The sequence below is a fragment of the Melospiza melodia genome, chromosome 5 (genome assembly GCF_035770615.1).
Source record: "Melospiza melodia melodia isolate bMelMel2 chromosome 5, bMelMel2.pri, whole genome shotgun sequence".
In the NCBI taxonomy this organism is placed as follows: Eukaryota; Metazoa; Chordata; class Aves; order Passeriformes; family Passerellidae; genus Melospiza; species Melospiza melodia.
The window spans coordinates 25,785,927-25,810,000 of NC_086198.1; the positions used below are offsets into that span (position 1 = coordinate 25,785,927).

Consider the following 24,074-nt stretch of genomic DNA (forward strand, 5'->3'; position numbering starts at 1 on the left):
TCAATCAAAACGTTTCCTGCAGAGATAATGGTGCCTCACACAACTTCTTCAAACTTTTCCAAGAGAAAGTACTCATGCTACCCTATCTGCTCAAGGAGAGGACTAAACAAGTTTGCCAATAAACCTGGACAATCCAAGGAAAAATCCAGCAGCAGACAAGATCCTTGAAGAAGCTTCAGCCAAGTGGGTGTGCTTGCTGAACCTTGTGGGAATCTGGGTCTAGTCCCTGCCTCTGCTGTAAACTTCTTTTATGACCTTGGCTAAGCTCCCTCAGCAAGCTGTCTTCTCAGCTGGTAATGAGACACTGAAATAGGAGGCTGAATGTCTGTTGTGACATGATCTTGCTTGCAAAGCAGGGAAGAAGAATGAGAAAATGTTTTCTGCCTGGAGTATCCAACTGTACCATGAACTATCCCTTGCAATGTGCAGCACAGAACACATGTTGAGGCTTTGATGCTGGTCATGGTCCACTGACTGTATTTTAATACAAACAATAATGAGCAAAAACCATTTTTCAAAGAGTCTTTTTCTGGCTGAGTGTAAAAATTACAAATGCAGTAGACAAACCCTCAGTGTTCTTTAAACATAACTATAAAATTACTTTGAAGTAGGAGAGAATGTTTTATTATTTCAAAGTGGTGCAGCCTTAAACACTGGGAAAATATTCCCCATATTTCCCCTCATTCTCTATACAATGGCAACGAATGTCATAAATGTCATTTTAAATCTAGTGGTATGTACACATAAAAAGCGTTACATTCATTCTGAAACCACAAAAGATTGCTCTGAATGAAGCTCAGGCTAAATATATTTATATGCAGCGATAAAGCCTTATTCTACATTAAAATCACTCTGACAGTTTATGAATTCAAGGTTTCACCAATGTAAATAAAAGAAAGTCCTGTTATGATAAAAACGGAATTGAAAATAGAGCAATGATGGAATAAAACTTTGAGGTAAATTAAAGACTCGATAAAAGTCTTCCATCCTCAAAGAAAGGTACAGTGACAGCAGTAAAATTGTAAGTCACTTCATGTGGCTACATTTCCTGAGAAACTTTTTTAATGAATTATCCTTTGAGAGTCACAGTCAAGCTCACACACATAAGAAAAGATTATATTAAAGAGGAAGGTAACACGGTGTTGCTTTTCAGTATCGCTGCTCATGGTCTTTCCTGTGTGATTCCTACTAAACAAAAGAGCCACACTGCTCGGATCTCTTTCAGCTCTGAAAGGTGTTGGTGCGATCCTAACAAGCTCAGCTGACTGTGGCAGGCTGCCAAGGATGCTTGGCCAGCAACACAGCCTATGGTGAGAAGGGCTTGAGATCTCAGCAGGCTGCCTTTCTCCTTTTCCCTTAGACCATCCCCTGAGCCCTGAAGTGCATAGGATAGAAAATCACACCAAGCCACACTGACACAGAGCCTGAAGCATTGCCAAGCAGCCCCTGTGTGCAGCCTCAAGTTCCCACCCTTCCCAGGCACAATTCTTTTCTGCACTAAATGCCACAGCAACATATTTCCACTCCCAGTGCTCTGATCCCGCCCTTACACACTTCTGTAGCTGCACCTTCCCTTCTAATGAGTCTTGACTGATCAGTTACTGGGTCTCCTCAGCTGGTCACCTCAGACATCCCAGTACTCCGACACTTTCTCTCCTCTTTTCCCTACAAGTCACATTTCAGCACCATTTCTTTGCTTCTCTCTGCTCTATCCAGCCTCATGGTCTGGGCTGCTGTTCTAACCCCTTCTTCGACTGTGACCACTGCAAGGGTTTTGGATTCAGCTCTCCTTTCTTTCTCTTTCAGCAGAAATCCCCTTCCTACACACTGCTATTCCCACTGGAAAAGCCTAAACCCCTAGACTCACATAGGACAGAGAAAAGATCATAGTGTTCCCCAGAGCTTGGGCTCCCTGAAAGGAGATAAACCTCATAATTAGCTTCTAATTAAGGCCCTTAGAATATGGTACTTAAGGGCTTCCCTAAGGCTAGGATTCCATTTCAATATTTTCAGGTTCTTGCTTGTGCACAGGAGAAGGAAAATTAAGTTTAGGCTGCAGTCAGCATATAAAATGTCTTGATATTTTCAGAATATGACTCGTGAGTTGTTCAGTGGCACTGCATGGAGAGTACTCCATTTATTCTGCACTGAGGAACAGACAAATAAGGCTCAGAGCTGTGGACTTGGAGGCTTTTTGTGTAAGCATTGGAAAAATCAACAGTGCAAGATCCCTTTTTCTTTTAGTACCATCTGTGCTAAAGAAACAGGTGTTTTCTCAACTCTGTGTATTTTTCCAGAGCCTCCCAAGTGTTATTTCAGCAGTCTTTACAGCAAGTACTGCCAGGTGCTGGCTTGCAGTGGAAGTGGGGCAAGAAGGATGAACTTCCTTCTGGAAGAGTCTTCCTCTGTTTTTTCTCTTTTTTTTTTTTGGCCCACAGAGGGCACATGGGGTTAGACAAAGCACACACCTCACAGAACTAATCTTAAACTAGATAGATCTTCATTTTACAACCCAGCTAGGTTGTAGAGCCAATGAGGGTTTAGCCAAGAAACAACATTCCCAAGAGATGAAAGCAGAGATGAGCACCATGAACAAGAACAGCAAGGGCCTTTTTGTATTCATTAAAAAGCTATGTGTGTTTCAAAACCAACAATCTTCTTTCTGGAGGGGTGCACTTACAGTACATTAGATGGAACTGGACTTCAGTGCTTCTGAAGACTGTTTTAGGCTTCAGTCTGTAAGAAGTCTGGTTTAAGAATCAAAATTTCTAATGTTTCTATTCCTACACTCAAAGAAACTTCAAAGTAGAATAAGCATCTTTGTAATAACAATTTACAGATAGCATTCACTGTGGATGTCAGGGACATTCTAAATGTCAGGGAGCAAAAATATAATAAACTCATCTTTACAGGGAGAGAAGGAAGTGGAGAGACGCAAGATCAAAATCTGAGTCGGTTGGAATGGCAGATAGTTGAAAAATGTCTATTTTTCTCAGGATATATTATGTATATAGACTTTTCCTACTCATGCAGGGTTTGGTAGCTTTAGGGAGAGGAGTTGGGTTTGCTTTCCTCAAATTAGGAGTGTCCTTCATTCTGGAGTAGACAAAAACTGAAAGAGCTTGCAAGTTTTGACAACTGGAAACCCAAAAGGATGGCAAGAAAAGCACTTCCATAGATTGACAGTTTTTCTGACTGCTTGGGGGTGGGGAAGCTACTAAAACACCTTTATCAGAAATATGTGGAGCAACTTCAGGAGGGTAGAATTGGGGGAAAATTAATACTTTTATCCTTAGCCAAAATAAAAAATTGAATAGTGAAAGATCTTGGATGAACAATAGCAAGAGCCTAGACAGAGAAGTAACAGTGGGTTTGCAGGTCAAAGTATTGACCGTAATGTCTCATGTCCTTCTCAGTGACACATCTAGAAGGAGACAGAGCTAGAATGTGTTAATAAGGGTTTGTATCTGACACCTGGGAGAAGGTATTCCACTGCCACAAATTTGTGCCAGCTATTAGATACAGACTGGAAGAAAGTCTTATGTATAAAAAAAGCTTCAGCCTTTTATTGAGGAAAAATGCAAACACCAAATACTACCCATAAAATCCCAGAAGTTTAAATAAAGAAAGAAAGATTTCAGTTGGGGCTGGAGAAGGACTTAAGGAAGAAACAGAGAAAGAAAAATCAAGATTGGTTTTCAATTTGTTGTAATAATTCCAAAGTTTCCTGCAATGGCCTTTATGAAAATACAGGGGTTTTTCAGGAAATTTCCTACCAACTGAAGTGTGATCAAAGATAAGCACCATTTTACAGATGAAGTCCACATTAACAAAACAGTTGGGAGAGACTGTGAAACCAGAGGCTGTGAACATGAGTGATAGGGGGAACTATTTTCAAACTCTCAAATGGAAATAATGAGCAAAAGCTCTCAGATGAAATTGAGACAACCAATGCATAAACTAAGTTCCAGGGAAAACACATTGATAGTAAGCTGAGACGCTTTTGTTTTCTCCAACTTGATAGCCCCAGATGAGCACGTCTTGGCGATTTCCCAAAGTCCACATTGAGTACAGGATCTGCTAGCAACTAGCAGGCTCAACTACACCTTTTAATCTGTTAAGAACTGCTTCAAGACCTCCAGTTAAGCTGTGGATGATCCATCATGTGGTGCATGTAACACCGCAAAGAAAAAGACTTAAGAAGCACTATGGAGAGAACAATCCTACACGAAGAGGGGTGAAGGATGGGGCAGTCAATAAATCCTTTCCCTCTGTAACTTTTGTAATTAAGCAGAACACATTGCTCATTCTTATGATTCAAACATAATCCTGCTGTTGTCTTGACTGTACAGGATTTGCAGATTCTAACTGTTTTAATGACAATGTACCAAAGAAAGGTTTTTCTTTGCTTTCACAGACAAATCCAGAATCCACATCAGGAGGGAAAGAATCCAGTGGTGTGTGAGGGGTTTTGGCCTTATAATTATCTTTCCAATTCTAGCATATTCCTTTGTTTGAGTTTTAGTCAAACAGCTTTAAAGCCAGAGCTAATGTGGAGGGGAGGAAGGAGGGGGATGGAGGAAAGGAGAACTCACTGCATTTTCAGCTGCAGAGAAAGAAGCAGAAAACTGTCTAACACCATGCAGCTTCACTGACTCCAATGTTTACTTGCAGAGATGCATACATCTATTAGAAAGCATAGATAAAACCAGAGAATGGCAATAGTCTGCCTTTTGCTAATGAGTATTTACTTGTTATAGCCTTTGCTAACGCATGTTTGTAGTATCCAAGCAAAGCCCTGAAAACATACCTACCATCATATCAATGGTTCTCTTGAACACATTTTGTCTAGCTTCTCAAGACCTGAATGTGTTTTGCCTTTTCCTCTTCTCCCCAACTTTCAAAAGTGCCAAGTAAATCTGGGTCTTTTTTGTTTTGAGGATTTTAATAGTCAGGCTTCCTACGTCACATAGTGCTGCAATTCCCACAGCAGCAGCTTGCCAGAAGTCTGTCCAGCTCCATGAACTGTTTCCTACTCTAAATCATTGTAGCATCATCGACTGGGGATGGAGAGGAAGAAAAGGTCTTTCTTAAATCATCCTGAAGCATGACAAATGCCAGAAACAGTGTGTTTGTGTGAGATTGACCAAGAAATGGTAAATACCAATGTGCTTTAACACCTTCTGCAGATTCCTGTAGATGTCTCTCACTACACAGACAGAAATTTTAAGATCTGTTTACTGGGAATTCCACTTATAGGATAGCATGTATATATAGCCTGATAGCGCCCATAATCCACAGTCAGAAGAGAAAAATGTCTTCATTCTTATCTATGCTTGAGCAGAAGTGTAGAAATAAGAACTTTCCCTTTATATTTTTCCTTCTATACCAGAGATGGCAAATCTCCTTAGTGAGAGCCATTAGTTCCTTCTAACACCTTTGGCCAACCATATTTTAATGGCCCTGATTGTATAGCCCTGCTGCAGCTTAGAAAACTAAACGGTTATAGGCCATATACAACTGGATGACAGGCTGCTCCTGGGGCACAGACCAGGAATTCTCCATCTCTGCTGATTTGTAAGGCAGCTGAGGACTGCTGTAATCGAAAACACTGTTTTGCTTCTAAAAAGCATCAATAGAAAATGAAAGATTTTACACTTTTGAGAACAGAGCACTCCCAACCTGCCACTACCAAGGAGTTTGCTTACTGACGTTCAGTTATTTAGCAGCTGCACAAACATCTTAAGTGAAATGTATGGCATTATCTTCTCTTTTGAAAGTTGGCTTAATCTGATCAATAAACTATCACAGTCATGATTCACAGAAAAAAAAAATCTCTTGAGGCAGTATCACAAAGTGATAGGCTCTTTTAAGATCTTATGCCAGATTCTCCATGTAAAAGCAGGCTGAAGGCAAATACTGATACTACTAAAAATGCTTTAGACAGTCAGTGATCCTTTTACTTGAAAGGTACATGCAAAGAGTTTCTGCTTAGAGAGGGCTAAAGTGCTTAAGTCTTATTAGGGAGCATCCAACTTTAGGTAACTTGGCTTGAGAGAGCTGTAAGCAATTTTTGGAAGCACTGAAAAAGTGGCTAAGTGTGGAAGGAGAAACATGTCTTCTATTGTGATGGCTCTGCAGACAGCAGAATGTGAGGTAAAAATTCTCACTACTGCAAGAAGAGTTTCCCTTGGGAGCATCAGGGCCCTCAAGCTTCAGAGGAGTAGGACTTTTGCCCCACTTCCACTGCAAGCCAGCACCTGGCAGTACTTGCTGTAAAGACTGCTGAAATAACACTTGGGAGGCTCTGGAAAAATACACAGAGTTGAGAAAACACCTGTTTCTTTAGCACAGATGGTACTAAAAGAAAAAGGGATCTTGCACTGTTGATTTTTCCAATGCTTACACAAAAAGCCTCCAAGTCCACAGCTCTGAGCCTTATTTGTCTGTTCCTCAGTGCAGAATAAATGGAGTACTCTCCATGCAGTGCCACTGAACAAACTCACGAGTCATATTCTGAAAATATCAAGACATTTTATATGCTGACTGCAGCCTAAACTTAATTTTCCTTCTCCTGTGCCAGCTGCTGATCCCAAATCTCCACAGCCACAGAAGGTAACATCTCACTTGAAGCTGCTCCTATGGGAGTGTCACAGACAGCCATGGATCATGGAGGACTAATCCTAGTTTTCCCATCGACACTATTTTTACCCATTTCCTCCCTCCCAGCTCAAGAAATCTCATCTGGAGACAAGAGATCACAAACTCTCCATTCCTTTAATACTCTTCCTGTGTATTGGTACAGCACCTAACACCTCAAACCTCAGCTGGTATTTGTTCACTATAACTACGACTCGAAGTTTGGCTCATGGACTGCAGAAAACTGAAAGCTACTTTCTCTTCACCTGAAAATATCCTAAATCTCATGCAAATGAGGGACAGATATATTTGTTTATCTAGAGAAGCAAGGACTTTAAATTCAAAGAAAGTGACAGTAACTCAGATAATACACAACCACCATCCAAAATTACGGGTTGAGTTACTGCCATTACTCTTTCACTAATCTGTAATATGCAGAAACTGTGAATTTAATGAGCTTCATAATTATTTTGTTCTCAAAATTCCTTCCTTTTTGATAATGACATTATTTCAAATGATATTTTTTACACTGTGTCCCTAGTCAATCATGTCAATTCCCTGAAAGATGTACCTCTAGTGAAATAGTAAAATCCAGAGAGAGGATGAGAAGCTGATTTATCTCAAGGACTTTGCACCTTAAATAGTCAGTAAAATATTAAACATCCCTATCAATAACAAGTGGACTGTATTATAAGCTTCCTCATAACTGGAGTTCTTAGGAACAAATTGACATCTTCCTGAAACGGTGTCAAGAATTTCATTTAATCCTTTTTATAGCGGTGACCATCAATCTATCTTAATGTTTATTGTGGAGAAAATAATTGTCTTTTCTTTTTGGCAATGGTATTTCATTATAGGCACTAGGATAAATAACTACAATTCAAAGCAAAATAAGATGAAAATGTGCCTGCATTTTTTCCCATTGGTTTCTTTTCTTCTTCTTGTTTAATTTAATGATGAAAAAAATTATAATTAAATTAAGGTTGATTCTTATTTAAATGCGCATCTTAAAGCAAAAGCAGAGAAATTACTTTCTTTTTCAAAGTTGTTATATCCCAATTGATCTTCCACACATTGGCATTATTATCTGATTGTGAAGATATATGCATTTATCAAAAGCTAGAGCCATCTGTCTCAGTTCTATGTAATTTCATTACATATTCATCATTTATCTAGTCTGACTATGTGACATGAGACTCTACTGACTAGCAATTCTATACTTATTATCATTTCATACTGTGTTTGGATGGACACAAGGCTGTCGACTTCCATTAATCTACTTTTGATGTAAAAATCATCATCTTGGGATAAGCCTCAGAGCTCCTGCATAATCAGGCCACACTGCTACCTAAGTGTAGAGGCACTAAAATTTTTATAAAAAAGCCTGCGTCATTTATTCCTGCTCGTCTTTTACAATGTGCAGATGTCACCCTGCAGATGTGTTGGGGGAACGGAAGCATAAATCCCAGCAGACCAGCACACCTGAGTGTGCAGGAGGCACACATTGCCCAAAGGTGACTGTCACTCTGCCAAGCATGAATGAGGAGGTGGGCAGGAGTGAATTGGTGCAAGGAGTGATTTTCTAACTTCAGTCACAGTTGCTGGAAGGTCCAGCATAAATAGAGTATAAGAGCAGAATCAACCCATTGAAAAGCCAAACTTCAGCCTATCATTAACACCAAACTGCTTGGTCATTTTGGAGAGGACTTTGCAGAACCTGTTGTCTGTGCAACAATATTTTGGAAGCTTGACAATGTAACCTGACATCTTCTTAACCTTTCTAGTCATATAATGCAGACATTGCTTGTGCTCCATGCATCCTTCACAGTGGAGAGACGTGCTGTGAGCCAGGTTCTCCCTGGCACCAGCTGATAGCTGGGGCTGCACATGCTTCCCTGCTCATCTACTGCCCTGAAACAAAGAGATGACAGAGAGAACCAGGGCAGTTCATTATCCACACGGATGGACCTGAACTTGGATTTTGAAAATTAGGTAAATTGATGGTAACCACTGCACAGGCAATTATTTGTCTACTCCACATGGATTTACTTTGACTGTATCCAGTTCCAGGTTTTCAACTATTTCTGTGAATGTCGCAGTGAGCAAAGTACCAGGCAAGAGTATGTGCTTAAACACACAGATATTGCAGAATACTATGGTGGAATTTGGTGTTGTGAAGATGAATATTCTCTGGAAATCTCATTTTAGAAAGAATCAGGCCCATCCTATCTAGAAAAACAAAGATAGGCTATGATTTGTCTGTCAAAAGGATATATATCAAAACATATCTCAAACTGCACATTAGGCTCACTTGAAATTTATGAAGCATCCACAGGGATGGTAAGAGACAAGATTTTATTCCCAATGGCTAACTCTCAGCTCTGCTGCTTCTCAGAAATTGGTTTTCATTGCTGTTTTCCCATCAGTTAAATGGGGATGAGAGCACTCACCTTCATCTTTAAATTGCTCTGATCTCTACCAGACAAAAAATTTCTGTATCACAAATCAACAGCAGTAACAGCCAGCTCAGTTACACGAGTGACAAAGACTGATTAACTCATGAGCAGGAAAAAAGGGCTGCAGTTGACAAATGCACCTTGTCACTGACCAGAGGTCTGCTTGAGCAGCTCAGTGCACTGAGAAGGAGCCTAAACTCCCAGGACAGCTGCTGAACCCACTGGCCAAGCACTTGTGCTGGATGCAGGGATTTGCACACAGAAAGAGAGTGTGTAAGTTCACATGTGGTAAATTCATATCCCAGTTGACGCAGCCTCACCATCTTAATGCACATGAAGACCTCATGCTGTCAGCTTCTTACCCAAGGAATCACAATATTTTAAGTTAAAAGAGACCCACCAGGATCACCTAAGTCAAACCCTTGGCCCTCCACACATCAGCCCCAAAATCACACCATGTGTCTTGGGGCATTATCCAGGTACTTCTTGGACTCTGTCAGGCTGCTGCTGTGACCACATCCCCGGGGAACCTGTTCCAGTGACCAACCATCCTCTGGGAGAAGAGCCTTCTCCTAATATCCAACCTAAACCTTCCCTGACACAACTTCAGGCCATTCCCTCAGGTCCTGTCACTGGTCACCAGAGGATCAGTTCCCTCTTCTTCGCCTCCTTCCAAGGCAACTCAACACATTTTAATATGTGGAAATCAGGACCAGGAAAATCTAAGTGATGCTGAAAAGAGTGATGGAGCCTGGTCCCAAACCACAATGTGCAAAGCCCCATTTCAGCCCCCTGAAAGCATTAGGTCAGCAGCAAAAGGAAAATCCCATTACTACCTATACTAGATGGACCCAAAAACTAGGACTTGGGTCCCGTGGAGAAGAATTACCTGATCATGGACAAGTTGGCTGCACGTTGTGGCATGTGACCTGACTTGATATGAAGCAGTATGAGGTGTCGGATCCCAGAGCTCAGTCAGAGAAGACAGAGCTACAGGGTGAAAACCAGCACCATGCCCAGAGCAAGCCAATTATTCCTGCGGGAAGCAGTGCAAGGCCATGCACAGTCCTCAAGATCTAAGCCTGCTAATACATCTTCACATGTCAAGGGTCTCAGGGCTCTCTAGATCTATAGCAGCACTGCCAGGAGACCTCGGCTTTGCATCAGGCTCTGGCAGCAGAGCAGACAACACCAGCCTGGGGCTTCTGAGCAGCACAGTGCACTGTGCAGCCTCCAAATGCTGTAAATCACTTGGATGCTTTGGATGGGTAAGAGTTTTCTCACCCACAATCTTTCTAAAACCAACTTCCTGACCACTGGAAGCCATTAAACACTCCATTACATCTCAAATTAACTGTAACAGTGTGTTCAAGGGCTAGTTTGGATAACTAAAGTACTTTTCCTTTCCGTACTGTGTAGGGAAAATGTTCCTTTCTGTGTTTTCTCAGACTGATGCAGGTCCACTGAATGGCCCTATTCTTCCAAATAATGGTTGCCTTTACCTCAGCTCTTTAGGTAAATTTTCATGACTGAGCAATTCCTCCTCTGCTCAGGAGGGGCTCTGCTATCTTTTCAAAGTACTTCACATTTCCAACTGTGAACAAAGCATATTCTAGCATTTAAATTATTTAACTCAATGATCTGGTTCACTTCAGTTTATCCCACTTGTGCCTGTGAATACACACTGCATATAAAATGTCCTTCCTGTACCCAAGTCAGAGATTCTGGCAATGAACCCCCCTGTAACTGTGAGCTTTTGTCACATGTCGGTCAGAAGCAGGAAGGGAACGTGTGCCAAGCACCATCAGAAAGTTGGTACTTTGTAACTGCAACTGCTACCTCTTGTCTTCAATTTAATTGCAACCCAAAGATCTCTTTTTCTCCTTTGCCAAGTGTCCCTGTTAGTTCTGATAATTATAGTGAATACTTCCTATGAAATAAGCCACCTACACAAATCTGCCCCCAAAATAAACGCTGGGAACACATCATAACATGTCCTTGTCACTTCATGGGTATCTGTATCATCACTAGATTTATGTTCTAATGCTACATTATTACCTATTACCATAGTTGTTAAAACCTTACTTTTCATGCTAATGAAAATGATGAAAGACAGGGGGTTTGACATAAATACTGTAATAAGAACCATATTAATGTGACAGACGATTGCTCCTCTGTGACAGACTATGAAATCCTGTGCAAGAGTTACAGAAGGTTCATTTACATGTCTGCTCATCTATCTCTCCCTACAGGGAAGCAAGGGACTCATGCTGAACAGAATGAGAATCAGAGGATGGCAAAAAGGCACAAATGGTCATTCTAAAAAGAAATGCATCCCAAGGCATATTTTTCCTTTCTCAGGTGACCATAAGCACAAAATTTAAATTACAGGACCTAAGGTCAGACACCTAAGACTTCTTTTCAGGCATGTAATTACACTTCTCCAGGCAAAACTTCCAAAATTTAGGACAGAAGCAGCACTGCCAGTGAAATGGGATTTGTGCTCCTAATTCTGTTTTGAAATTGCAGCATTTTTCTTTCACTAATTTGACACAAGTGCTACCGCTCCGATTCTTTCCACAGTTTCAGAGGCTGCATGTATGTTCTCCTTCTGAGGAATGTGTGCTTACTATCCTCAGAGAGAGAGCAGGGTAACAGGCAGAAAGGGAGCCGAGGCAGTTTTATATTCCCAAGCACAGATGATCAGGAGCAGGGCACTGAAAGGCAAAGTGCAACCACCCACTGGCCATCTGCCTCCTGGAGCACTGGGTTTGGTCACAGAACACACACAAAGATCATCATGCCCTACACCAGTGACTCCCTTTTGCTGATCACTCGTGTTTTTTTGGTCAGTTGTGTCCACACACTGATTTCAACCCAACCACGTACTTGGATTTGAAGATTATAGTTTTATTCCAGCTCACAGTGCTCCTGGATCTGCTAATGCCACAGTAACTGTGACAATGGTGCTAAATTCACACTACTCCATCAGGAGACAATTCTCCCTATCCATTCAAAAAACCCCAAAAAATAAAAATCCAACACCCCATAAATTAAAGACAATAATAATCCAGAGTTCTTTCTATTTGCTGTCCACTAGTGAAACATTTTAGTTACAGAAATACTTATTTTCTTTTTAGAGCACCTCTCCTTGCAAAAGGAAAAAAAAATAGCAATCACATAGATAATTTATTATTAAAACTCTCATTTACTGATAACATGCAGACCAAGATTGCTTTACCCACTTTTAACAAAGTAAACACGGTATCTGTTAGAGGAACTCTCTGAAGGCTCTTTGTCTTTTCACATCTTTGCTGTCTCTCTATTCCCTCTTGATTAATTTAGATTACCTTTCTCCAAACTTGACCATATTAGCATACTTTTCTACACTTCAAATGTTTGTTTGTTTGTTCTTTGACCCTCCTTGAGCAAGTGGCTAGGACTGATTTCTAATTCATTTTGAAAGGTGAATTTACTATTTTTCCCAGTGAGAAAAGTAACTATAAAAACTAAAAAAAAATTTTTATAAAAAGGTTTTCTTTCATCTGTTTCTTATCCTTGAAAAAAGAAATGAAGTGAAATTTCTAAGGCTGATTGTGGCATCACCTTTCACTCTACAGTTTAGCACATTTTGCTTTAGCAGCAGTTCAAAAGATCACCATCCTACATCTGATGCCTTCTGCTCGCTACAAATGTCTGCAGCACAGCAAGAAGTTAAAACATTAAAATATTGCAGCACACAGGAACCCCCAGACCCCATAAAATCCACACTAGCATGCTTAAGCTGAAACAGCATCACAGAAAATTCCCACATTCCATTTTCTGTGAGTATGTGAGAATTTAACATGATAAGTTAAAGCTCAAATTTAAGCTTTTCTAGTTTTCATCTAGTTTCAACCAAATGTGTCTGTATTTTAAAGCTTTCCTCTGCAGGGTGGCAGGTCTGAAATTCCAATGTGAGAAGGGGAAAAGGCAAAATATTTAGCAATAAACTAGCAGCCTCTGAGATTCTAGCAAAACCCTCAAAAATATCACTGCAGTTATGAAATGCCATACATTGGTAAACATTGAGAGACAGAAATTGGCCCCAAAACTGTCAGAAAAAGATAGTTTTTTTTTTTTCTGTATGGCTTACTAGCACAATCTGCATGAAATCAGACAGGTAGGAAAGCCTAATACCAAGGGCCTATTCTTTACTCTAAGTGTGCAGCAACTCTGTCATGAAGCAAGGATGGAAACTGAGCTATGATGACAGGAAAATGCTTGGTCAAGGTCACAGAGAACACCCTCACATTTTTCACCCATCTCAGTGTGCAGTGTTTAACCCATCAGGTCACGTGCCCTGCAAAAGGAGTTGTGTTGTTTCTGTTAAATATTAAATTTGTGTGGCACCTTTGTTTCCAGTCCATTTTTTCTGAGCACAGAAGATACTGTCTTTCATGTCATGAGCTTCCCTTCTCTGTGGGATGCTGCAAAGTCAGCAAGCCTTGATAAAGCTGTGAAGTAAGGACCTTTGCATGACTGCAGGGTTAGTTTGGGACTCCTGACTCTTGTGCACTGGGGAACAGAGCCCTGACAATGATTTATTTGTCAGTGCACTACACTGACAGCTAAATCAGCCAGGGAGCAAGCAAGAAATAAAAGGGTAGAGGGAAAATATTTGGGATTGAAATTGTTCTGAAAATTCCTCATAAAAAAAAATCAATTACAACCAAAAAAAATGTTGTGTAGTGGCTAAGGCTACATACACTGGCCTACAGCAAGGAGCAAAGTCATTTATCTTCAAGACAGTGATCACAGACAAAAGTAGGAGTGCCCTTTCTTTTTCCCCACTTGAAAACCATAAGCAAATTGAGTTGCTAATTTGATTTCACAACTTCCAAGGAAACACTTCAATTATTGGCCCTATAAATTTGTGATACCAATTTTAAAGCAGCTTCCAAGGCTCCCTTCTCAGACAAATTCTGAGTCATGAGTTTAAAATTACAACTCAAAAAACCAAAACAAAACCAAACAAAAAACAACCCAAAACAAATAAGAACCCAACCCCCTCAACAAAACCTAACTGAAAAATAACTTCAGAAAATCGCAGAGAGGAAAACTGGGGCCACTGCAGACTAAGGCTCAGCTGTTCTGAAATATTTAACAAAGCACTTTCTCAATTTTCAACCATTCTGTGAGCCAACAACCCTTTCTGGGAAGGTACTGACTGCTCTTTCAGACACAGATCTGACTCCCTGCTTATACAGATGGGGAAACAGTGGCTGCTTTCACCCTCTGGAAAATTAGCAACAATAAAAAATCTCTTGTCTTTGTGGGAGAAGCAACCCAGGCAATGTGACTGGTTGCAGACTTCATCTCTAAATGTCTTTTCAGTGTTTTCAGCCTTACTGCTGAACCAAGCATGTGAAGGATGTTTCTGCTCCAGTCAGCACATTGCACATCTCTGCCAAACCTCTTAATTCCTGCTAGCTCCCTGCTTACAGTCTGGAGCTCTACAGAAGGAAAAAGAACTCTGAATAACGATTTTCTGATTTTTTAAAGCAAAATATGGGTTCTCAAAAACTAATAATACTTACTAGGAGCTTTACACTATTTAACTTATAAAAAAAAGTTGTCTTCTTAATTTTCAAGCAAAAGACTTCTAATTTGTAACTCAATGCAGCAGTTACATTTCTCATTAACAGTTCTTCTTAAGCTAAAAGTTCAAATACCAACAGTGTTTATCCTTCCCAAGCACAGGAGCTTAAGGCAGAAGTGACCCATGAAAGAGCCTTAAATGAGGTTTTGCCCTGAAAAACAGTCACATATAATCAGGATCTTCTTATTGAACAGATTGGCTCGCATCATGTATTCAGACACACCTGCTCATTTCATTACGAAAAACTGATTTTTAATCAGTATTCTCTGAAAACTATTGGCACAACTCCCTGGGAATGAACTACATAGTCTTTCCTGGAATCACACAAAATCCTTTGCATTTTTCTATCCATCTTTGTGCTGCTGACTATAAGTATCCTAAAATTACAAGTTAGGCTGTAAAATCAGGAAACTCGCTTCACGAAAAACCAATGGAACGAAAAGCCCACACAATAACAACAACCCTAACAAAAACAAATAAACTTCCCATCTTCCCAACACTCAGGTCCATCTCTTACAACTATGAAGGTTCTATATTTCAACTTTATGAAGAACAATCCAATTTTAAAGGTGCTGAGAAAAGAAAGAAGCAAAGAAGTAAAGCCCTTCTTTCTTACATTTTTTCCTTTTTAAAAATCTTTATGTTCAATAAAAGGTGATTTCCAAGCATCTCTTTGGAGGCTGCAGACTTTGTTGATGTGATTCAGAAAGACAAGAAAATGTACAATAATCCTTACAGGTTTTATGGTGGAAGAACCATGATAAATCCATGAGAGAGGGGAACACCATGCTCAGAGCAGTGTGTTCCCAAGGAGGCCTGATCCCCAAAGAGGATCTGCTGATTCTGAAGCTACATGTGAGTGTGGCACTAAACAAGTAACTTTCAAAGCACAGGCACTTTTTGTGAAGGAAAACCTGCTCCTGTGATGTGGCCTATGAAAATCCACGAGCTAAGATAACTCCTGTAGGTAAAGGACTTGCTCTGATATTTCCCACCTACAATACTTCCAGCCTTAAATGATGCTGCAGAGACAATCGGGTCTGAGCTCAGCATTCCACTAAAATATAGTGCCTAAAATAGTAGGCCAGGCATTATGCACCCAGCAGACCATGGAGAAGAAGCAGCATCTCCACAGGGTCTACTGGCTTTCAAGTGGCATCTGAATACTTTCCTTCCTGCTGTGAACAGCAGACCTGGAAAGAAAGCAAGGTGGGATGGCTCCAAGCCTCATTGCCCTATAAATGCAATTTGTAGTAAATTCTACTGAAATAAACACAGCCAGGAGCTATGTTGTCTTTTACAGTAGGTTTTTCTCTGTGCACGGAAATACTGTAAAATAAACCTTTTTTGATGAGAAAACCGTTTATATAAAATTACTATGTTTATATCCAGGTCATGACAGAATAATGCATTTGACTAAAATTGTTACAGTAAATTTTTACACTATAAAATGTTCTGCATATCAAAAGAACTGTAAGTTTCTTCCCTTTCATATTTGTGAATGTCAGTGTGGAAGCTAAAAAGCAAGCAATCTGAGCAGATGTGGTGTTGATGGGGCTCTGCTCATTCTACAATTTCACATTTTGCTATCATAAGTCAGCTGGGAGCCTAAAGAAACAGCCTTAAAGCTGAAATTCCTTCAGCATGCAGGTGTATGGCATGTGGGATGTACAGTTCTTGTGCCACATTTATCTTTTTTCTTTTCTTTAAATAGCAAAACGTTTGTAATATGTACACACACAAACAGAGAAAAGCCCAAAGAGATACAAACCTTTGATGAGCAATTTGAAATAATTTCTGTCCAAAGGATCAATGAGCAATTTCAGTCAGCCTCACATAAAAATGGGTAAAAAGTGTAGTCCCACTGAGTAGAAATATGGAAATATCCCCGTTACTGTTGAAATAACTGCAACAATACTCTTTCCAGGCAGCAACAGAGCTTTCACTTCAGAATTCTAATAAAGATAAGCATAGTTAACCCGCACAACTATTTACATTACATGCACCTAAACTTTCCAACACACAGTCTGATTGCCCAGTGCTGTCACTACAAAAATATAGCACATGAACTTACTGCACTCTGATAAATGTGGCCGCAGAACTGGAACATTTGGAAAACTCCAGAAAAGTGATTATGTGTCAGGATTCTTAGGTTGGCATTGCACTGATGGGAGCTTACAACTACCAGACAAGCAGAGATGGTGTAGACATGGTGCTCACCTCATTTCTTATTATTAGGGCATTTTGGTGACCTGTCTCATTTGCTTCCAATAAGCTGGAGGGAAATAAATAGAAACAGACTTCAAAAAATCCCAGAATATTAAAATCACTGTTAAATTATTCACTGTATCAAATGAGATGATGTGTCAGAATAAAATCTGTGAAAACTGTACTTTGGTTTGCAAAGCCTTATTATTGTAGGGTTAAGGAGGAATTCTCTGTCTTAACATTTAATTAAAATTAATGGGAAATGTTTAATTAAATTAAGAAACGTGAGAGAATTCCCTTAGGCAACAAGATCTGTGATTACAGTGTTGCAGTAAGCCTAAACAAGGTTTAACAAACTGCAGGGCACGCAGGGCCAAACCCTCTGGACTATTTTTAACATGTTGTAGAACATTGGTAATTACAAATAGGAAGTGTTAAATATACTCATGCCAGGTTCACATACGGAATCTCATCAAATAATAATTGAACAGCTTCTGCTACTACATGGTGATGCTCACTCAGTTTTAGGAAAACTCCCACCCACATCATCAGCATCTGGATTCAGACTTGGGAGACTGGAATTCCTGGATACTAAGACCCTGGGAGTAGGCTTGACATTACTATGAACAAAACAGATCCAAAGAGAGAGTCCACCAGCTTCCCAATACTCAGATCCATCTCTTACAACTATGAGGGTTCTATATTTCAACTTTATGATTTCCTACAGTGAAGACTATATGTGCATTAGAGGTAAAAATGCCTAATATCGATGAAACGGAAAGGAAATTGTGAAATGTTTATAAAGCAATTTAAGATCCATAATCTAAAGCAGTTATTAAAGTACCCATAAAAAAAACCATAAGCAAGCACATTATAAACAGATGGATGTATAACAAAATCAACAGTAAACAGAAAATTTACAGATCAAAAGATCTGACCAAAAATTCCTTGTGTTCCCCTTTGGTCAAGTAGGTAAGTTTCCCCTGACATAAGCTGATAGAACCCCACTAACACTACAGCTTTCTGTCCTCAAGTCCTGTGGATTCCATACAGACCCAATGTCATCTCATCTTCACCCTGGCACATGCTGAAATCACCTGGGAGCCACTAATTTCTGAGATGCCTGAAACCACCATGAAGTAAAAAACCCAACCCAACCAAAAATATGTATCTGAAACCTAAGCAAAACATTTACCCAGGTAAATACACATTTAGCACAGAGATGATCAAAGATTTGTATCCCACTGAAACACTGTATAAACGAGTGCTCTACAAACCAGGGAAGTATTGCCAAGCAAAGCTATAGCTATGAATCCCTTGGACCATTAAGGGCAATCATTCACCTCTCCTTTCACCAGAATTCTGCCTTCTCTGTCATTTCACAAGTACTCATAAATCACCATAACACCAAACAAAACCCCTGCTGCACGAAATGCAAAGATAACAAAAGGAAAAGCATTTTAATGAGACCCATAATTATGATGTAGTGTAAAATTCCTGAAAATTCTTTCAATTATTTTTCATTCGCTCATCTTCCTCCTGTGGTCTGTTTGGGGCTTGGATTTGGTTGTTTTGGCTGCTTCCCCTAAACAGTCTGCTGGAAGGGCCTCCCAACTCTGGAAACTACATCCTTTTGATACAGGAACCTATTTAGCCCCTTAGCACGAAGTGATAATGTCAGCTGACAGTGCATGAAGGCACCTTACTCAAATGGAAAAAACTGAGTTCCAGTTATCCCTTTTGGATGGATAAATACAGGTGAAGCGTGTGGAATATCTGAAAAAAAATTGTAAAGTGTGTTTGATTATCTAGTTCTGTGTTCTTTTTTCTACCTCCTTCTCTGATTTCCTACCTGCTTGGTTTTTTTTCCCTTCAGTGCAGTATGTAAATGAAAGAGATGTTAAAGCAGTAAGGCTACATTCAGCTTTCAAAAGTACTTCACTTAAAAAGTGGTAGATTGTCTATGCAGGGGAAAAATATCTATCATCTTTAAACAAGAATTTGCAAACATTGTCTCTGGTTAAAACCTTACACCGAAGAGTTACTTGAATGTACAATAAGCAGGTACAGTTATTTTGTAACAATAAGAAGAGGGAGAATTAAATTCAATGCCTGCCTCCAGCAAAAAGATCCTGAAGTAGCACCATTTTCTGCAGAATTACAACAGTTGCAGCACAAACTCATCTATTGAGAAGAACAGATTTGCTTTTTTACTCTTTAAATAAAAACATAATCATTTGTCTTCTTCACCTGGACAGTCTGTACTCTTCATTCTTTTGTCCTCACTCTAGACCACATTCAAATAGGAGGAAAAGTACAAATGCCTCTTGAACTTGGGGAAAAAGGGTATCAAGATCACAAAATGTCCTGCAAAAGCCTGCTGGATTTGAGCATGCAGTAATACCTGAATGATAAACCTGCTTCACCCTCAGAAACTCTCTTTTAGCTATAAAGTCCCAAGAGCAAAAAAAGAAAAAACAACCAAAAACAAACAAACAAAATAACAAAAAATGAAAAATCATCCAACAAACCAAACCAAACAACAAATTAGCAGGCCCATCAAGGCCCATCCATAAGGATGTTTGGTATGTCCAACTCTTTTGGGTTTGTAGGATCTCATCAAAACACACTGCACAGGTGGCTTTGTCAAATCATCGCTTACCTAAAGTTGGTGATCACTTACCCAAACTGTTTAAACATTACAGTTTAGGCCCCCAAAGCTCTTCTGTCTACATCAGGGGTACCCCTGTGTGTTTTTAGGGTGCAGTCAGACCCCCCCCGACTCAGTGCAGGGTTATATGACATGTAAAGCAGAACAAATTCTCCGCAGGTTTCCACAGCACAGGCCTGAGTTTGCTGCCATCGCTTTTGGCAGCCTTCTCTTTGACTCGTGCATTCCACCATTACATTTTGTGACTTGCAAAATACCCTCCCCACCAAAACATAAACAGTCATGGTTTGTGCAAGAATTGTGTGCAATAAATTTTCAGCCTCCATGTCTGTCCTGCCTTTGGTGCCTACATGCCCTAGCTAAACGTTAGGTTTGAGACACTGTGCCAAAGCTTATGGAACTGGTAAATTATTCTACTGAAAAGGCATAAGATAGCCTAGATGGTTCAGGATACCTTTGGGGCACTGTGCTGACTGGAGAATCATGACCTAGTCTCAGCTTTGAACTCATTTCACATCATCTCCCCTGCATTAGTGAGTATAAAATGTACTTATTGTTCCAGCTATAACCAAGGAGAACTGCTGCTACTTTTTGTCACACAAACACTAAACTCTAAGTCATGGTAGAATCTGTTCCAAACACACTCCTTATTAAAAATGCTCTTATTTCTGTTACCTTTAATAGCGATCAGATTTATAGAAGGATGGGGTTTTGTCTCATGGCAGTGTGGGGCTCCTGAAAAGAGAGGAGAAAGCAGCAAATCTTTGTAAGAGGAGAGGTCTGTGCCTTGCCTCATAAAACCTTGGGTTCCTAAGGCATTAACTTTCTTTGACAGCATATTTCCGGTTTGCGCAGCTTTAAGCTTAACTGTCTGTCAGAAAATTATATAAATCTGATTGCCCCTGTCACAGCCAGATCTGCTTTAGCTCTCAACACTTCCCATAAATGATGTTACTTATCCTTTAGAGATGGAAGTGGTGCACTGGCAGTACAACCAGCATCTCATTATGGAGCCTGATGCAGCTCATGCCAGCTTCGCACAGCACAGCATTCCCTTGGGAACACAATGACAGCGCAAAAGGCAGAAACAGACACCCAGAACTCAGGGGAGTGGACCTGGGTGGGGTCAGGAACCATGCAAAGCAGGAGGGAGAGGTTGATGAAAGGCCCAATTTGGCCAGACAAGTGTCACTGTAAACCCAGAACAGCTCCATCTGCCTAAAAGGGGCAAATTCCTGGAGAGGGATCAGCTGGACCAAAGCACATTCCCATGGTGGCCACGACACAAACCATGGCCTTTCCAGCTGCTAGGCCTAGAGAAGACCTCCACATGTTGGCTGGCACAATTTCTGCTCTGCAGCAGGATCAGACTGATGGAATATTTGTCTTTGCAGGTAAAGTCAAGGCATGCTCAAGCATGTACAAACATCACACTAGGAGTTTGCCTCCCTGCTTTTTTGCAATGTTCTGTTCTGTATTGGCAGCTCTTGGATGCAGGAACCACTCAGTACCTGGCCCTTTACGTCTTCCCCCATCCTCTTCACAAAAATAGAGCAGGGCTACAGGAAGGTCCAGTTAGCTCTCCTGCCTCTGAGCCAAATGTTTATACACATTCTCACAGAAAAGGTCCACAGCAGAGAACAGCCTTGTTCATGTTATAAAGACAGAGTCAAGAGGGGAAAAATAGCAAGACAAGATCTAGAGTAGATTCATGCAAAATTTTCCATTTGCTTCACCAAAACATACAACAAATGTTTCAATTGAGGTTCAAACTATTTCTTTTTTCCCCAATGAGATCTTAGGTCCTGTTAGACATATATGTTTTGACAGCCTTTAATGAGAGAACCAGATGTTACATTTCTACAGGGTCTTAAATATTACCTTATGTAGGCCCCACAAATGAAAAAATCTTGGTAAAAACCTGATTGAGTGACATACATAGGCAGAATGATCAAATTCATGACTTTTTGACTGATGAATCTGTTTGAATTTGTTTTGGGGTTTGTCTTGTCAGAGGGGCCATCACATAGGAGAAGAGTCCTTTAAACAAAAAATTTAGTGATGAGAATTGCCACACTGATAACCATTCTATGAAAGTTTCTTTCTAGGAATAAAAATAACATTAGTTTTTATCACATGCTGTATCTTTTAGCATAGTTTTCCATCTTTGAGCAATGACTTGAGTATAAAATAAAACTGCTAATTTGCTACACTTGAGTTTTTACTCTCACAACTGCCTTAAGCCATATCTGCTGAAGCCTGTATTTTGCATATTGGCATATGCAAGGTATTACTGTACTGGTTCTGAAGGCTGTAAGTGCTCAAAAATGGTTAAGGTTCCCCAGTGACAAGCAATACCACATGAATTCTCCACATGCTGGCAGAGCATCTGCTAAAACCAATTAGGTCATTACTCAACCTCTCAATTTTTTTTTTTTTAAGATGAGAGAAAACAATATAAACCCTAAAAGTTTCCCATATTATTCCAATAAAGCCAACTCTTTTATCATATAAACCCAGTGAAATTATTGGAATGATGCCTGTCAACAAATCCTTTACATTAAAACAAGGATAAATAACACCAAGATGGCATGTAGGTGAGAAAATATTTCATCTCAAGACTACTCATTTTGAACAGGTTCTTGGACTTTTTTAGGCTGTATTTAATCCTGTAAGTCCTAGTGCATTTGAGTGTAATAAAACTGAAACCTTGATTGTTATCTGCATCTCATTCCCCACCTTAATTTAGGTCTAAAAATAATAGTTTAGAGCTTTAACAGCTCAAATATTTCCCCATTAGCACAAAGCTAATTCCTGAGCTCATTCCAAGGGCAATTAAGCTGGAAAAGCAATTAAGGTTTCAGAAATCCCTGACAGTGGGAAAGGTTCAACCTAATATGCACAAGTACATGAAAACAAAACATATTTCAGGGTTATTAGAAGAATATGGCCTCAGACTGTGGCAAAGAGCTCACAAAAGCAGATTTATTAATAGCCTTGCTGTGGGAAGTGCGTTCCCACCTCAGGTGTCATGTAGGTCCTGGAAAGCAAACTGTCAGCTCAATGCAGAGTTAGCCCATGCCACAAGGTCAGCTGAGGAAATTTGTTGCTTGAGAGCATCTCTCTGAAATGCCTGTGCATTGCCTAGATCATCCCTTGAGCTCAAGCTGTGCAACCTGCCCAAGAGTTCCTATCCTTTTGCAATGCTGCCCCACAGAGGTTCCCTTCTTCAAAAGACCTTGCTAATGGCAGAATCTTCTGGTCCTCAGACCCACCATCATCAGCTAAGCTACATCATATGAAAATTTTGGGGTTTTGCCCATTCCCCCCACTCTTCCTTACTCACATGCTCCTCCCCTCGGAGTAGGATGAGATAGGAGGGTCTGGGAAGAAGACTGGAACAGAAATGAGTGGGGTTTATGTCAGAAAAGTCATCTCTATTCCAATAATCATCTGTATGATCTAAGAGGCTGGGAGCAGAAATATGAGGTCTACAGGAAAGTCCTTGGGCACCTCACACAAAAAGAACTATTTTTTTCCCCCTTAAGTTTCTAACACCTACACACAAAATAATTGACCTTCAACCTCATGTAGACTTCCTCACCAGTCAGACTGAAATAAATTTGAAGGCTGGAGTCAGGTAAAGCCCCTTTCCTTGAACCTTGCAGTCAGCCTGAACTTTCAGGGTAAACTGAGATGGCCACGTGAGTGAACTTTCTGGAAAGAGTGTCAGTATTTCCCATTAGCAGCCAGACTAAGAAACCAGTGAAATATGCTCCACTCAGCACTTTTGCCCTTCTGTAGTAGGCTCCAGCCAGCCCCTGGAAGGGCAGATACAAACACCAACAAATCAAAACCAGCAAGAGGAGAGCAGTTTTGGACTTCAGCTGCAAGTGGTGAAAGTGTTACAAAGCACAGGCAACAGAGGCATGTAGGATCAAGAATTCCTCATAATGAATTCTCAGCACGTCACAAAAATGAAGAGAGGAAGTTTACCCCAACCCAAATCACTCAGCAGTTCAGAAAAACCAAGTCTGTGTGAGAAAAGAAAAAGAAAAATACTTGCAAGAGTGGTGATTGGTTTTGGTGGTTTGTTTCTTTGGGTTTTTTAATCAACAGCAGCAGTCCCAAATCCCAAAACCCTTGCTGTTGGTGTCAGTATTTGCTGGTGGTTCCCTCTGACCAGAACCTGACCCAGGCCAACCAATATTTTTCCTGGATGCCAAGCTGCAGCAATTTTCACATTGCTGATGCCATATTCCTTTGCTGGCTCCAAGACTGCTAAAGGCTCCTCCAGAACTAGGCAGTTATCTAAAAATAATAATTCCCAGCATGCATCCTTGAATTGAGCCATGTTACAGCACATGGCAGAGAAGGGAGATGCCATCTGTGAACCCAAGCCAGTTCATGCCAGCTAAGCCTCCAACAGAATTGCAACTCCCTGTCCCAAAACATGACA

At 40.3% G+C, this 24,074-nt stretch overlaps 1 long non-coding RNA gene across 1 annotated transcript in view; it reads right to left on the reverse strand.

The window, feature by feature from the left end:
- Positions 1-22,727, reverse strand: part of LOC134419004 (uncharacterized) — a 36,291-nt gene extending 13,564 nt beyond the window's left edge. The window contains exon 1 of the long non-coding RNA XR_010027929.1: positions 22,637-22,727. This is a non-coding gene — a long non-coding RNA (uncharacterized LOC134419004). The remainder of the gene's footprint in view (positions 1-22,636) is intronic.
- Between the last annotated feature and the right edge of the window lie 1,347 nt (positions 22,728-24,074).